This window comes from Primulina eburnea, unplaced genomic scaffold, assembly GCF_022965805.1.
Source record: "Primulina eburnea isolate SZY01 unplaced genomic scaffold, ASM2296580v1 ctg547_ERROPOS358201, whole genome shotgun sequence".
NCBI lineage: Eukaryota > Viridiplantae > Streptophyta > Magnoliopsida > Lamiales > Gesneriaceae > Primulina > Primulina eburnea.
This window is the reverse complement of record NW_027331337.1, coordinates 66,218-83,766: the sequence shown is the minus strand read 5'-3', so window position 1 is coordinate 83,766 and position 17,549 is coordinate 66,218. Positions and strand designations below refer to the sequence as shown.

Genomic DNA, 17,549 nt, shown 5'->3' with positions numbered 1-17,549 from the left:
TTTAAGAATAGCACGCAAAAGTGTTCTCAAAGTTCTATTTACAACTTCAGTTTGTCAATCCGTTTGAGTATGACAAGTAGTAGAAAACAACAATTTTGTGCTAAGTTTAGCCCATAAAATCTTCCAAAAGTAACTCAAGAATTTAACATCGCGACCAGAAACAATAGTCCTAGGCATGACATGCAACCTAACGACTTCTCTAAAGAACAAATCCGCAACGTTTGAAGCATCTTCGGTTTTATGACAAGCTATAAAATGTTCCATCTTAGAGAATCTATCCACACCAACAAAAATAGAATCCCTCCCCTTCTTAGTCCTAGGAAACCCCAAAATAAAGTCCATAGAAATTTCAATCCAAGTTCTTTTTAAGAATAGCACGCAAAACCGGTCCCAGAGTTCTATTGACGACTTCAGTTTGTGCATCCGTTTGAGGATGACAAGTAGTAGAAAACAACAAATTTGTGTCAAGTTTAGCCCTTAAAGTATTCCAAAAGTAACTCAAGAATTTAACATAGCGACCATAAACAATAGTCCTAGGCGTGCCATGCAACCTAGCGACTTCTCTAAAGAACAAATCCGCAATGTTTGAAGCATCATCGGTTTTATGACAAGCTATAAAATGTGCCATCTTAGAGAATCTATCCACAACAACAAAAATAGAATCCCTCCAATTCTTAGTCCTAGGCAACCCCAAAATAAAGTCCATAGAAATGTCAATCCAAGTTCTTTTTTAGAATAGCACGCAAAAGTGTTCCCAAAGTTCTATTGACAACTTCAGTTTGTCCATCCGTTTGAGGATGACAAGTAGTAGAAAACAACAAATTTGTGCCAAGTTTAGCTCATAAAGTATTCCAAAAGTAACTAAAAAATTTAACATCGCGACCAAAAACAATAGTCCTAGGCCATCGGTTTTATGACAAGCTATAATGTGGGGACCTGGACGCTAATCACGATCTTAATCATCATTGGGACTAATAATCAATTATAAAACAGGGTCTAATTTTTTTTTTTAAAATACAAAGCGGAAACGTAATGTAATTTACTCAAATTACATATTAAACATGAATATACATCTCAGTATAAAAGTACAAGTCATGTACAACATACATTTATTCAACTAGGGTTTAACAGCTAATATCAAGGAATTCTCAATCTAGAATCCTTATCGTACAATATTCATCCCTTGGCCATCTCAGGTTCAATTCTCACCCTCTTCTCAAAATTAATCTAGGGTAGCTCTGTACCTGATCCGCATATCAATATCCGTAATGCAGTCCCAAACTCAGACATCATCGGTACAATACTAGCTACCATATATTCTAACTCGATCTCATTCTTATCCTACTGTAGTATACCAGATCTAACAGAACTCACTGATACCAGATCTTTTCTCAAAGGAACAGAAACATATACTACAGTAACTAGGGCTTCAACAGATAATGCAGGGATCAATGCAAATTTTCCAGAAATAAAATATGTGAAGCACCGGTATCCCTCAATACATATGCAGGATAATCAAACAAATCAGTTACCTGCAACATTGTCATCTGGTGCTTCCTGAGCCTGATCCTCGGTCAAAGCAAATATTCTGGCCTGCTGTCTAGGAGGCTGGCCAACTATCTGGCTTCCTACTGGCCTCTGCTGTGACTGAGATGGTGCTGGCTGAAATGAAGGAACAGCAGCTGATTGTCTACTCCACTGTGCTACTGATCCAGATGATTCGACTCCCTGGAATCTTTGGGAACCCCTCTGTGGACACACTCTGGAAAAATGTCCCTGTTGTTTGCAGAAGTGACAACTACCAAGCACTCCTTGTGGAATGTCTCCCTCCACAATTTTCGCAGTAAGCTCCAGTATAACTCTGTTGGGGACCACTAGAACTAGAGGAACTGCCGCCAGACTTCTTAAACTGCTTTCCTCTAGCCTTCAGCAAATCTTTCTTTCCACCACTACTATCACTCTCAAATCTGGGAGGTGGTTGCGGTGGTCTCCACTCTTGAGAAACAAATGCAGCTCCTCTCTGCCTTATCAGGCCTGCTTCAGCGCCCTTTGCTCTATTCATGGCATCAACAAAGTTATTTGGTCGCCCTAGTTGCTCCAAGGCCCTCTTCATTGTAACCCACCAGCTTTGTGCAACATCAAGCAACTGGTGTCCAATCAACTTAATTCGGCGCTCATCACTATACTCCAGCAATTCAAACAGCTTTTCGATATCATTCAGCCAACTCTCACACTCAACTGATGTCTCAGTACCTTTCAGAGTGGGTGGTTTAAATGATTGAAACCTCTTCAGCAAGGTTTCCATGGGAGTTGGTGTTACATCCGTTGGAGGATTCGATGTACTACCCTGTTCTGGAATTCGTCTAGGAGGCATATCTGAAACTCAAAAGGATTAGTAACTCAAACCAACAAACCTGTTTCAATTCAGCCCCTCCTCCGATCATCTTACTGCTGATCGTGAATCAATTCAGATTCGTGCCCAATAATACATATTACAAAATCAAATCAGATAAATCAAGTAACCTGTATTATATAAAGCAGTAAGTCATGCTAGCAATCACAAGCAAGGAAAGAAAACCTCAATCTACCCCGCTCACTCTCCTCTTCTATCTCAATCTCAAGAATCCACAGTTCTAGTACCTACAGCTCTGATACCACCTGTTGTGGGGACCCGGACGCTAATCACGATCTTAATCATCATTGGGACTAATAATCAATTATAAAACAGGGTCTAATTTTTTTTTTTAAAATACAAAGCGGAAACGTAATGTAATTTACTCAAATTACATATTAAACATGAATATACATCTCAGTATAAAAGTACAAGTCATGTACAACATACATTTATTCAACTAGGGTTTAACAGCTAATATCAAGTGTCTAACCCTATCTCTAAACCAAGTTCGGAATCACCACGCTAAACTCGTCTTCTCTCATCCTCTTCTCGACCCTGATCCAGCCCCACCTGTTGTCATGCACACATACAAAACAAGACAACAGCCGGATAACTCCGGTGAGAATGAATCCCAGTATAAATCAACGAACATGCAATCATATAAAAACATATATAAAAGCATATATCAGTTATCATTAACATGTAGCAATTCAACAAACATGAATGATATAAAAATGTAAATCAATATGTCATATCAGACTCAACTCCACTGACGCGTCGTCTCAGACTCGACTCAACTGACGCGTCGTCTCAGACTCGACTCAACTCTATCCTAGGGATCCCGATGTCTGAATAATGATAAATATACCGAATCTCAGTCGCTAGGAATGAATCAATCCCTAAACGGCATCGATATAATTCATATATTCAGTGTCTGGGCGAATCAGCCGCAGAATTGACGACTCAGTCAATAACCTGACGAATCAGCCAGTAATTAGGCGAATCAGCCAATAATCAGACAACTCAGCCTGTAATTAAGCGAATCAGCTTAAGTTTAGACGAATCAGTCAATAACCCGACGAATCAGCCGGTGACTAGGCGAATCAGCCTATGACTCAACGACTCAGAAATCAATACATACAGTCGGTATCTAAGCAAATCAATCAATGACTAGCGAATCAGCAGTCCTTACATGCAGTGGCTATAAATCAATAGACTACAAATATAAATCTCATCAATTACAAGAATCAATGTAATAACTAAGTATGTGATTTAGGGAAACTCGAGTCAAACCTTCCTCGAGTTGTGCAATCCCAACTCAACATTAATTTATACCTTTCCTTCGTCAGTTTCTGGCTCAGTCGAAGTCCTGAAGTCAAAGCCTGTCTGGTACTGACAATATCAATAATCTCATATCAATATACTAGTCAATTCCATAACAATCTGATCAATCTGGAATTAATTCAAAATCAACGGTATAACGGTACAATTCCAATATCCCCGTCTATACCAATTCACCAGATAATAGTTACAATCTATAACCCATATCCAATACATTCTATAATCAATCCATAATCCAAATCTGTCCGATATCAACCGATTATAATCAGAAATTCATAACAATTCCATAATCAGTCTATTTCTTACTCTGACTTCGATTCTATGATGTCTATCATGTCAAGAACATCATATATGAATCCTATTTAATTCTGACAATAGCATAATTTCAAAGCATGTCAAAACGTAGCAACACTTATGTCAAGTTGTAGCCTACATCTATAGGATTACCGTACCGAAATCGGATTACAATTTGGACAGACGGATTGATCGCACGATTGAATTTGAATCACAAAAGCTAAATTCTCCCGAAGCTTTCGTTTCCTTCTTCGCTTTCCTTTCTGAAGAAATGATTTTGCGTATATATATATATATATATATATATATATATATATATATATACACGAACATGCATAAGGCCGAGTGGCACACCCAACGTGCAACACGTCTCGCGCATATGCGCGACTACCTTCGCGCATATGCGCGAGACATTATGCCTCGGCCCTTCGCTTCTCGGCACCCTCGCGCATGTCCGCCGCTTCCTGCCGCGCATGTGCGCGAACTCTACTGGACCTGTCGCGCATGTGCGCGCGCATCTTCGCGCATATGCGCCAAGTGTTCTGATTTGCACCATGGCTCCTGCCCTGCTCGCGCATATGCGCGCCAATCTTCGCGCATATGCGCGAGACTTCGGCTCTCGCACTCACGATTTCACCAACAGACTTTTAATTCGTGTCCTGGTTAGCCCTTTCATAATCGTCTTGATTAAGAATCAATAATCGTAATTGACACGATATTAAATCTCGGGCATTACATTTCTCCCCCTCTTAAATCTTAGTTCGTCCTCGAACTCACAACAATCAATTCAGATATCTCAGAAGAAATGTGTATAGAGTTTAAACCAAAACTCAAATATCTGATTCCAGTCTGGAATAAGAATTCACGAAGTATAATATCATAATACTTCTTCTCCAGTTCTTCTGACAGAATCAATCTCGCATTACTGGTTATACCACATCCGTATACACCAATCAATAGTTCGTAACCACTCCACTTCATCAGCTGTTATCGAATCTATTTAACTTAATCAACGATATTTTCGATCGTTGGTCTCAGTTACCAACAGTCATCTTCCGACGTTGGCATATTTGGCTTGTCTATCTTGGGCTGCCTTCATTTTCTTTTGACTCAACTTCATTCTTTCAGTCATATTTCTGATCATGTCAGGTTCATTCTCAGGAACCTTAGAGATATCTTCCACTAAAGAGGGAATCGACACCTCTTTTCGTGCAATACTTCGAAAGAAATTATTTCAATACACGTCTGATAGTTATGATGGTACGAAAACTCACCAAATGGCACTGCATCTTGCCATCTAGTGCTGAAATCAAACACTACTGCTTTCAACATATCCTCCAATATCAGGATCGTCTGCTCAGACTATCCCTCGGTCTGTGGATGATTGCAGTACTAAAAGGTAACTTTATACCTAAAGCCTACTGCAACTCTATCCAACGTACGATATAAACCAAAAATCACGGTCTACTACAATCGACTTTGGCACTCTATGCAGTCTGATCACTCATCTGACGTAAATTTCAGTCATCTGGTCATATTGGTACATCATCTTGTACTGAATAAGGCATGCGAATTGGTCAATCGATCAATCACAACCCAAATCGCATCACAACCTCGGGAGGATCTCAGTAATCTCCTTACAAAATTCATGGAATTGTGATCTCCTTTCCTTACAGGAATAGTCAAACTCTGTAATAGTCCTCCGGGTTTCATTTTCTCAGCCTTCATCTGTTGGCAATTTAGATATTTGGCTACAAATTCAGCAATATCAGCTTTCCTTTTGTTTCCACCAACACTGTCTTCTATCTGATTCAAACCCGAATTCAGAATAGCAACACTATTCAGTCGGATTCAAGACATCACTCATTAGTACCGATCTGCTAAACTCATAAAACCGCAAATATCTGACACTGATATTCACCTTGGTCAACTAAGCACGGTTAACTCAATCTCTCTGACTGAACTCAGATCTGAAATCTTATCAGGGGAAAACATTACTAACTTTCATATCATTGGTAAATCAGCCAATGATAGACTCAATTTCAGTAAATCAACTGAATACATAAGGAGTCATTCTGCTCCTTTCTGTACTAATCGAATCATAGTTAGTACGAATTATCAAAGGAATTCTCAATCTAGAATCCTTATCGTACAATATTCATCCCTTGGCCATCTCAGGTTCAATTCTCACCCTCTTCTCAAAATTAATCTAGGGTAGCTCTGTACCTGATCCGCATATCAATATCCGTAATGCAGTCCCAAACTCAGACATCATCGGTACAATACTAGCTACCATATATTCTAACTCGATCTCATTCTTATCCTACTGTAGTATACCAGATCTAACATAACTCACTGATACCAGATCTTTTCTCAAAGGAACAGAAACATATACTACAGTAACTAGGGCTTCAACAGATAATGCAGGGATCAATGCAAATTTTCCAGAAATAAAATATGTGAAGCACCGGTATCCCTCAATACATATGCAGGATAATCAAACAAATCAGTTACCTGCAACATTGTCATCTGGTGCTTCCTGAGCCTGATCCTCGGTCAAAGCAAATATTCTGGCCTGCTGTCTAGGAGGCTGGCCAACTGTCTGTCTTCCTCCTGGCCTCTGCTGTGACTGAGATGGTGCTAGCTGAAATGAAGGAACAGCAGCTGATTGTCTACTCCACTGTGCTACTGATCCAGATGATTCGACTCCCTGGAATCTTTGGGAACCCCTCTGTGGACACACTCTGGAAAAATGTCCCTGTTGTTTGCAGAAGTGACAACTACCAAGCAATCCTTGTGGAATGTCTCCCTCCACAATTTCCGCAGTAAGCTCCAGTATAACTCTGTTGGGGACCACTAGAACTAGAGGAACTGCCGCCAGACTTCTTAAACTGCTTTCCTCTAGCCTTCAGCAAATCTTTCTTTCCACCACTACTATCACTCTCAAATCTGGGAGGTGGTTGCGGTGGTCTCCACTCTTGAGAAACAAATGCAGCTCCTCTCTGCCTTATCAGGCCTGCTTCAGCGCCCTTTGCTCTATTCATGGCATCAACAAAGTTATTTGGTCGCCCTCGTTGCTCCAAGGCCCTCTTCATTGTAACCCACCAGCTTTGTGCAACATCAAGCAACTGGTGTCCAATCAACTTAATTCGGCGCTCATCACTATACTCCAGCAATTCAAACAGCTTTTCGATATCATTCAGCCAACTCTCACACTCAACTGATGTCTCAGTACCTTTCAGAGTGGGTGGTTTAAATGATTGAAACCTCTTCAGCAAGGTTTCCATGGGAGTTGGTGTTACATCCGTTGGAGGATTCGATGTACTACCCTGTTCTGGAATTCGTCTAGGAGGCATATCTGAAACTCAAAAGGATTAGTAACTCAAACCAACAAACCTGTTTCAATTCAGCCCCTCCTCCGATCATCTTACTGCTGATCGTGAATCAATTCAGATTCGTGCCCAATAATACATATTACAAAATCAAATCAGATAAATCAAGTAACCTGTATTATATAAAGCAGTAAGTCATGCTAGCAATCACAAGCAAGGAAAGAAAACCTCAATCTACCCCGCTCACTCTCCTCTTCTATCTCAATCTCAAGAATCCACAGTTCTAGTACCTACAGCTCTGATACCACCTGTTGTGGGGACCCGGACGCTAATCACGATCTTAATCATCATTGGGACTAATAATCAATTATAAAACAGGGTCTAATTTTTTTTTTTAAAATACAAAGCGGAAACGTAATGTAATTTACTCAAATTACATATTAAACATGAATATACATCTCAGTATAAAAGTACAAGTCATGTACAACATACATTTATTCAACTAGGGTTTAACAGCTAATATCAAGTGTCTAACCCTATCTCTAAACCAAGTTCGGAATCACCACGCTAAACTCGTCTTCTCTCATCCTCTTCTCGACCCTGATCCAGCCCCACCTGTTGTCATGCACACATACAAAACAAGACAACAGCCGGATAACTCCGGTGAGAATGAATCCCAGTATAAATCAACGAACATGCAATCATATAAAAACATATATAAAAGCATATATCAGTTATCATTAACATGTAGCAATTCAACAAACATGAATGATATAAAAATGTAAATCAATATGTCATATCAGACTCAACTCCACTGACGCGTCGTCTCAGACTCGACTCAACTGACGCGTCGTCTCAGACTCGACTCAACTCTATCCTAGGGATCCCGATGTCTGAATAATGATAAATATACCGAATCTCAGTCGCTAGGAATGAATCAATCCCTAAACGGCATCGATATAATTCATATATTCAGTGTCTGGGCGAATCAGCCGCAGAATTGACGACTCAGTCAATAACCTAACGAATCAGCCAGTAATTAGGCGAATCAGCCAATAATCAGACAACTCAGCCTGTAATTAAGCGAATCAGCTTAAGTTTAGACGAATCAGTCAATAACCCGACGAATCAGCCGGTGACTAGGCGAATCAGCCTATGACTCAACGACTCAGAAATCAATACATACAGTCAGTATTTAAGCAAATCAATCAATGACTAGCGAATCAACAGTCCTTACATGCAGTGGCTATAAATAAATAGACTACAAATATAAATCTCATCAATTACAAGAATCAATGTAATAACTAAGTATGTGATTTAGGGAAACTCGAGTCAAACCTTCCTCGAGTTGTGCAATCCCAACTCAACATTAATTTATACCTTTCCTTCGTCAGTTTCTGGCTCAGTCGAAGTCCTGAATTCAAAGCCTGTCTGGTACTGACAATATCAATAATCTCATATCAATATACTAGTCAATTCCATAACAATCTGATCAATCTGGAATTAATTCAAAATCAACGGTATAACGGTACAATTCCAATATCCCCGTCTATACCAATTCACCAGATAATAGTTACAATCTATTACCCATATCCAATACATTCTATAATCAATCCATAATCCAAATCTGTCCGATATCAACCGATTATAATCAGAAATTCATAACAATTCCATAATCAGTCTATTTCTTACTCTGACTTCGATTCTATGATGTCTATCATGTCAAGAACATCATATATGAATCCTATTTAATTCTGACAATAGCATAATTTCAAAGCATGTCAAAACGTAGCAACACTTATGTCAAGTTGTAGCCTACATCTATAGGATTACCGTACCGAAGTCGGATTACAATTTGGACAGACGGATTGATCGCACCATTGAATTTGAATCACAAAAGCTAAATTCTCCCGAAGCTTTCGTTTCGCGCAAATGCATAAGGCCGAGTGGCACACCCAACGTGCTATATATACACGAAAATGCATAAGGCCGAGTGGCACACCCAACGTGCAACACGTCTCGCGCATATGCGCGATTACCTTCGCGCATATGCGCGAGACATTCTGCCTCGGCCCTTCGCTTCTCGGCACCCTCGCGCATGTGCGCCGCTTCCTGCCGCGCATGTGCGCGAACTCTACTGGACCTGTCGCGCATGTGCGCGCGCATCTTCGCGCATATGCGCCAAGTGTTCTGATTTGCACCATGGCTCCTGCCCTGCTCGCGCATATGCGCGCCAATCTTCGCGCATATGCGCGAGACCTTCGGCTCTCGCACTCACGATTTCACCAACAGACTTTTAATTCGTGTCCTGGTTAGCCCTTTCATAATCGTCTTGATTAAGAATCAATAATCGTAATTGACACGATATTAAATCTCGGGCATTACATATAAAATGTACCATCTTAGAGAATCTATCCACAACGACAAAAATAGAATCCCTCCCCTTCTTAGTCCTAGGCAACCCCAAAATAAAGTCCAAAGAAATGTCAATTTAAGTTCTTTTTAAGAATAGATCGCAAAAGTGTTCCCAAAGTTCTATTGACAACTTCAGTTTGTCCATCCGTTTAAGGATGACAAGTAGTAGAAAACAACAATTTTGTGCCAAGTTTATCCCATAAAGTCTTCCAAAAGTAACTCAAGAATTTAACATTGCGACCAGAAGCAATAGTGTGACACCCCTGACCTCTTTAAATAAAATACGCAGCGGAATAAAAAGTTTCTTTAAAATATGGAAAGAGTTTCAAAATACATTTTCTTTAAACATTTAACAACCAAAATAAATACATGATCATTCAAAAGGTATAATAAAATACAAAACATCAGTCCTATGATCATGCCATCAAAATCATCCTTCCAACGGTGCATTCATATGACTCCCTGTCCACAGTCAACGTCCCGGGCCTCCACTCTGATCTGCATCACATGAAATAACTGGAATGAGAATAAATCTCAGCAAGTGGAACTCTTACATAGCAATGATACATAGTATACTCTGTAAAACATGACTTTGAAATCATAAATACCATCAACTCTGAAATATGAATACTGTAGCAATAACTGTAGCAATAGCATAGCAATAGATAGCAATACGATGGTATTCTCTTTTCTATGGTTGGATTGATATCAATAGTATCTGTGACTATGGTTGCCAATATCCCATCGATATAAATCGATAACTGTGAGGGGATAAAAGCCTATGGTCGATGATCATCTAATTGCATGCAATGCTCTAACTATGATTAATCAATCCAATAAACATTTGAACTCTGAATATCATTTAAAGCCGTCGTTTCGCAATCTCATAATATCACTTGTATTCCCTTTTTAACAATAGTGAGACATCAATGCCTCCAATAGATAATCAATGAAATCAATACATAACAATGGATCAATTGAAGGGAATAACACTTTGAAACCTTTAAAACACAATACATATAATATCATGTGAGCAAAAAGGATGAAATTTTACTTACAACCCAATAGAACACCTCAAATAAGCTCTTGGTTCACCACCTACAACAATAATCCATAAACAACACCAAAATCAACTCTATATCCAAAAATACAAGTTAAATAATCCATAGAACCAACCAATACTCCAACCTATAGCATGCCATTTCCAAAACCATGATAAAATTCAACCAAAAACTTACCTAAGCTTCCTAGCACCAAGGAGAACCACGATCTCAAGTCGAAAATCGAACTAGATCCAAGAATCAAAGGTAGGAAATGAAATGAAATGAAGGAAACCCTTGTTCCTAGAGAGGAAAAACGAGAATGGAGGAAAGGTAAGGTGAAAAGTGAAGTCAACTCAACCAAAAAGCAACTTAAAGCTTCGCCCATACCTCAATAATGCATGACCGCGGGTGCGCCAACACAAGGACCGCGGGAGCGCCAAGCCTACGACCAAAAAAACCATTTTCTAGACCACTGAGACCGCGGGTGCGGTCCTTACATGACCGCGGGTGCGCTCCACCTTCGGACCAAATCTTACTCTGTGCACAGCTTCTTCAAAGATCGCCTCAGAAACGCCTCTTCCCGTCCGAATTAGAAAACGTGGTAAACTACAAAGTTGTAGCTCTATGTCTTATCTTGACTCCCTCAAAATTTCAGATCATTTGGATGTCTGAGTAAAAAGTTATGCTAAATCTCCCAACCTGTGTCACTGGAGGAACGTCGAATCACACGACACACTTCGGGACACTTTTGGCTTACCTTCCACAATGATTTGAACAAAATTCAAAATACGAAAGTTATAGCCTTATGTCTTATCTAACCACTCCAATTGGCCTCACCTCATTTGGATCAATATACCATTTATCATGAATTTAATCGTAACGCCGCTACAAAAACACTGCACATCATCTATAACCAACCATACTAAAATCATAAATCGAAACTCTTAACATCCAAACTATACTTAAACTTACCCAAATAGCCAATAATCATACAAAATCTTAAACCATACCGTACACCGGGTTCGGCTATTACAATCTCCCCTCCTTAAAGGAATTTCGTCCGCGAAATTGACGTCACTGCACGAACAACTCGGGATACTTCTCTCTCATCTCATCCTCTGGTTCCCATGTAGCCTCTACGATCAAATGGTTCCTCCAAAGGACTTTAACAATGCCGATCTCTTTGTTCCTCAATACTCTGACTGTGCGATCCAAAATCTGAATCGGAATCTCTTGGTATGACAAATTCGGCGTCAAGTCCAATGGCTCGCGGCGAAGAACATGGGAAGGATTCGCAATATACTCTCCTGAGCATATCCTCTAGAATCTGAATGACTATCTCTCTGACTGACCGACTCTCTGAGGGTGAAAAGCTGTACTAAATGCTAACCTCGAACCCATAGCTCTATGCAAACTCTTCCAAAACTCTGAAGTAAATCTAGGATCACGATCAGTCACGATCGACACAGGAACCCAAATACAACCTCTGAAGATCACCAAACCATCACCAAACACTCTAAACTCTAAGGTACCTCTATCCTCTACTCTAGCTCTCATCTCTATCAACTGAACCTCGACAGTCTGCTCTCTACGGATCCTGTCCGCCAATAAAGCCCTAATAACTAATGTGATAAATGAGCAATGATTCCAGGGACCATCAAAGCAATCACAAACTCCCTATCTCTGTCCGGAGGCAAACCCGGCACATCAAGCTCAAACACATCAACAAACTCTATCACCACATCAATATCACCAATATTCAACTTAACCATACTATCCACATCAACAATAAAAGCCAAAAATCCAACACAACCTCTACACAGCAATCTCTCAGCCTCAAAACAAGAAGTAAAAGGAAGGACCAGCGAAGTACCTGCACTGGCGAGCATACCTCACCTATCGCCATCATTTTCCTTGGTCATCGAAAAGATACGACCCTGCACTTTCTCCTGACTGGCTCCCTGAGGACAATCTCTGGCAACGTGGCCTGCCGTGCCACAACGATGACAAGTATGAGTGCCATATCTGCACTCTCCCCAATGATGACTGCCGCACTTGGGACACAATGGCTTCTCTGGATCAGATGGGACTGTCGGTGGTCTAGAACTCAAATCCATCTTGTCTTTCCCTTTGAATCGATCTCCACCTTGCTGACTCGAAGTCTGGCTCCTCTGAGCAATAGCCTGACGTCTCGCTTGCCTCTCCCGGGCAATGTCTTTCTCGTCCTGCTCAGCCAATAATGCCTTGGACACAATCTCCTTGAAAGTCACGGCCTTGGACATATTGATATCACGGCGAATCTCAGCTCTAAGGCCTCGAATGAAATGAGCGCCTTTGTCCTTGTCGTTCGAAGCAATATATGGAGCAAACAAGCAGCCCTCCTCAAACTTCAAAATATACTCACCAACATCCATACTCCCCTGTCTAAGCTCCAAGAACTCCGTAACCTTCCTCGCTCTAAGTGCGTCGGGGAAATACTTGTCATAGAACAAATCTGTAAACTCTGACCACGTCAGTGTCGAGACATCAACTCCAACCTTGGTCGCATTCCACCAAATGCGAGCAGCTTTAACCAACAAGAACACTGCACAGCTGATCCTGTCTCTGTCTGAATAATTGAGATGATCAAAGATCGCCTCTAAAGCCTTGACCCACTCAACTGCAACTAAAGGATCAGTGCTCCCTGAAAACTCTGGCGGATCCATCCTCTTGAATGCAGAAAATATGACATCAGTGCCAACTTCCTGAGCAACCTGCCCTCTACCCTGACCTGCTCCTTGCAATCGGAGCAACTGCTCTTTAAGCAACTTGCCGAACTCGTCGACAACTCTCGAGGAAGAACTATCCTCACCCTCTACAGCTTTCCTCTTAGGTGGCATCCTCTACTCTACAATGTGCTCACAAAAGACATATCAATATATAACAACGGATAGATGCAAGAAAACATACCCGGACAGTTGAAAGTAGACGAAGTCATATGCATTGGTCCGAAGAACACCGCTCTGATACCAATTGTGACACCCCTGACCTCTTTAAATAAAATACGCAGCGGAATAAAAATTTTCTTTAAAATATGGAAGGAGTTTCAAAATACATTTTCTTTAAACATTTAACAACCAAAATAAATACATGATCATTCAAAAGGTATAATAAAATACAAAACATCAGTCCTATGATCATGCCATCAAAATCATCCTTCCAACGGTGCATGCATATGACTCCCTGTCCACAGTCAACGTCCCGGGCCTCCACTCTGATCTGCATCACATGAAATAACTGGAATGAGAATAAATCTCAGCAAGTGGAACTCTTACATAGCAATGATACATAGTATACTCTGTAAAACATGACTTTGAAATCATAAATACCATCAACTCTGAAATATGAATACTGTAGCAATAACTGTAGCAATAGCATAGCAATAGATAGCAATACGATGGTATTCTCTTTTCTATGGTTGGATTGATATCAATAGTATCTGTGACTATGGTTGCCAATATCCCATCGATATAAATCGATAACTGTGAGGGGATAAAAGCCTATGGTCGATGATCATCTAATTGCATGCAATGCTCTGACTATGATTAATCAATCCAATAAAACATTTGAACTCTGAATATCATTTAAAGCCGTCGTTTCGCAATCTCATAATATCACTTGTATTCTCTTTTTAACAATAGTGAGACATCAATGCCTCCAATAGATAATCAATGAAATCAATACATAACAATGGATCAATTGAAGGGAATAACACTTTGAAACCTTTAAAACACAATACATATAATATCATGTGAGCAAAAAGGATGAAATTCCACTTACAACCCAATAGAACACCTCAAATAAGCTCTTGGTTCACCACCTACAACAATAATCCATAAACAACACCAAAATCAACTCTATATCCAAAAATACAAGTTAAATAATCCATAGAACCAACCAATACTCCAACCTATAGCATGCCATTTCCAAAACCATGATAGAATTCAACCAAAAACTTACCTAAGCTTCCTAGCACCAAGGAGAACCACGATCTCAAGTCGAAAATCGAACTAGATCCAAGAATCAAAGGTAGGAAATGAAATGAAATGAAGGAAACCCTTGTTTCTAGAGAGGAAAAACGAGAATGGAGGAAAGGTAAGGTGAAAAGTGAAGTCAACTCAACCAAAAAGCAACTTAAAGCTTCGCCCATACCTCAATAATGCATGACCGCGGGTGCGCCAACACAAGGACCGCGGGTGCGCCAAGCCTACGACCAAAAAAACCATTTTCTAGACCACTGAGACCGCGGGTGCGGTCCTTACATGACCGCGTGTGCGCTCCACCTTCGGACCAAATCTTACTCTGCGCACAGCTTCTTCAAAGATCGCCTCAGAAACGCCTCTTCCCGTCCGAATTAGAAAAAGTGGTAAACTACAAAGTTGTAGCTCTGTGTCTTATCTTGACTCCCTCAAAATTTCAGATCATTTGGATGTCTGAGTAAAAAGTTATGCTAAATCTCCCAACCTGTGTCACTGGAGGAACGTCGAATCACACGACACACTTCGGGACACTTTTGGCTTACCTTCCACAATGATTTGAACAAAATTCAAAATACGAAAGTTATAGCCTTATGTCTTATCTAACCACTCCAATTGGCCTCACCTCATTTGGATCAATATACCATTTATCATGAATTTAATCGTAACACCGCTACAAAAACACTGCACATCATCTATAACCAACCATACTAAAATCATAAATCGAAACTCTTAACATCCAAACTATACTTAAACTTACCCAAATAGCCAATAATCATACAAAATCTTAAACCATACCGTACACCGGGTTCGGCTATTACAATCTCCCCTTCTTAGAGGAATTTCGTCCGCGAAAATGACGTCACTGCACGAACAACTCGGGATACTTCTCTCTCATCTCATCCTCTGGTTCCCATGTAGCCTCTACGATCAAATGGTTCCTCCAAAGGACTTTAACAATGCCGATCTCTTTGTTCCTCAATACTCTGACTGTGCGATCCAAAATCTGAATCGGAATCTCTTGGTATGACAAATTCGGCGTCAAGTCCAATGGCTCGCGGCGAAGAACATGGGAAGGATTCGCAATATACTCTCCTGAGCTTATCCTCTAGAATCTGAATGACTCTCTCTCTGACTGACCGACTCTCTGAGGGTGAAAAGCTGTACTAAATTCTAACCTCGAACCCATAGCTCTATGCAAACTCTTCCAAAACTCTGAAGTAAATCTAGGATCACGATCAGTCACGATCGACACAGGAACCCAAATACAACCTCTGAAGATCACCAAACCATCACCAAACACTCTAAACTCTAAGGTACCTCTATCCTCTACTCTAGCTCTCATCTCTATCAACTGAACCTCGACAGTCTGCTCTCTACGGATCCTGTCCGCCAATAAAGCCCTAATAACTAATGCTGATAAACGAGCAATGATTCCAGGGACCATCAAAGCAATCACAAACTCCCTATCTCTGTCCGGAGGCAAACCCGGCACATCAAGCTCAAACACATCAACAAACTCTATCACCACATCAATATCACCAATATTCAACTTAACCATACTATCCACATCAACAATAAAAGCCAAAAATCCAACACAACCTCTACACAGCAATCTCTCAGCCTCAAAACAAGAAGTAAAAGGAAGGACCAGCGAAGTACCTGCACTGGCGAGCATACCTCACCTATCGCCATCATCTTCCTTGGTCATCGAAAAGATACGACCCTGCACTTTCTCCTGACTCGCTCCCTGAGGACAATCTCTGGCAACGTGGCCTGCCGTGCCACAACGATGACAAGTATGAGTGCCATATCTGCACTCTCCCCAATGATGACTGCCGCACTTGGGACACAATGGCTTCTCTGGATCAGATGGGACTGTCGGTGGTCTAGAACTCAAATCCATCTTGTCTTTCCCTTTGAATCGATCTCCACCTTGCTGACTCGAAGTCTGGCTCCTCTGAGCAATAGCCTGACGTCTCGCTTGCCTCTCCCGGGCAATGTCTTTCTCGTCCTGCTCAGCCAATAATGCCTTGGACACAATCTCCTTGAAAGTCACGGCCTTGGACATATTGATATCACGGCGAATCTCAGCTCTAAGGCCTCGAATGAAATGAGCGCCTTTGTCCTTGTCGTTCGAAGCAATATATGGAGCAAACAAGCAGCCCTCCTCAAACTTCAAAATATACTCACCAACATCCATACTCCCCTGTCTAAGCTCCAAGAACTCCGTAACCTTCCTCGCTCTAAGTGCGTCGGGGAAATACTTGTCATAGAACAAATCTGTAAACTCTGACCACGTCAGTGTCGAGACATCAACTCCAACCTTGGTCGCATTCCACCAAATGCGAGCAGCTTTAACCAACAAGAACACTGCACAGCTGATCCTGTCTCTGTCTGAATAACTGAGATGATCAAAGATCGCCTCTAAAGCCTTGACCCACTCAACTGCAACTTAAGGATCAGTGCTCCCTGAAAACTCTGGCGGATCCATCCTCTTGAATGCAGAAAATATGACATCAGTGCCAACTTCCTGAGCAACCTGCCCTCTACCCTGACCTGCTCCTTGCAATCGGAGCAACTGCTGAATCTGCTCACTATGGACCTTAGCCTGCTCTTTAAGCAACTTGCCGAACTCGTCGACAACTCTCGAGGAAGAACTATCCTCACCCTCTACAGCTTTCCTCTTAGGTGGCATCCTCTACTCTACAAT

General features: G+C 41.0%; 2 long non-coding RNA genes across 2 annotated transcripts; both read right to left on the bottom strand.

Annotated features, from left to right (window-relative positions):
- Window positions 1-10,208: 10,208 nt before the first annotated feature.
- On the bottom strand, window positions 10,209-11,258 carry LOC140821361 (uncharacterized). Its single transcript, XR_012115718.1, has 3 exons — window positions 11,016-11,258; window positions 10,836-10,875; window positions 10,209-10,275 (listed from the first exon to the last, which is right to left on the bottom strand). It is a non-coding gene; the product is annotated as an uncharacterized lncRNA (long non-coding RNA).
- Window positions 11,259-13,962: 2,704 nt separating this feature from the next.
- On the bottom strand, window positions 13,963-15,071 carry LOC140821362 (uncharacterized). Its single transcript, XR_012115719.1, has 3 exons — window positions 14,820-15,071; window positions 14,640-14,679; window positions 13,963-14,078 (listed from the first exon to the last, which is right to left on the bottom strand). It is a non-coding gene; the product is annotated as an uncharacterized lncRNA (long non-coding RNA).
- Between the last annotated feature and the right edge of the window lie 2,478 nt (window positions 15,072-17,549).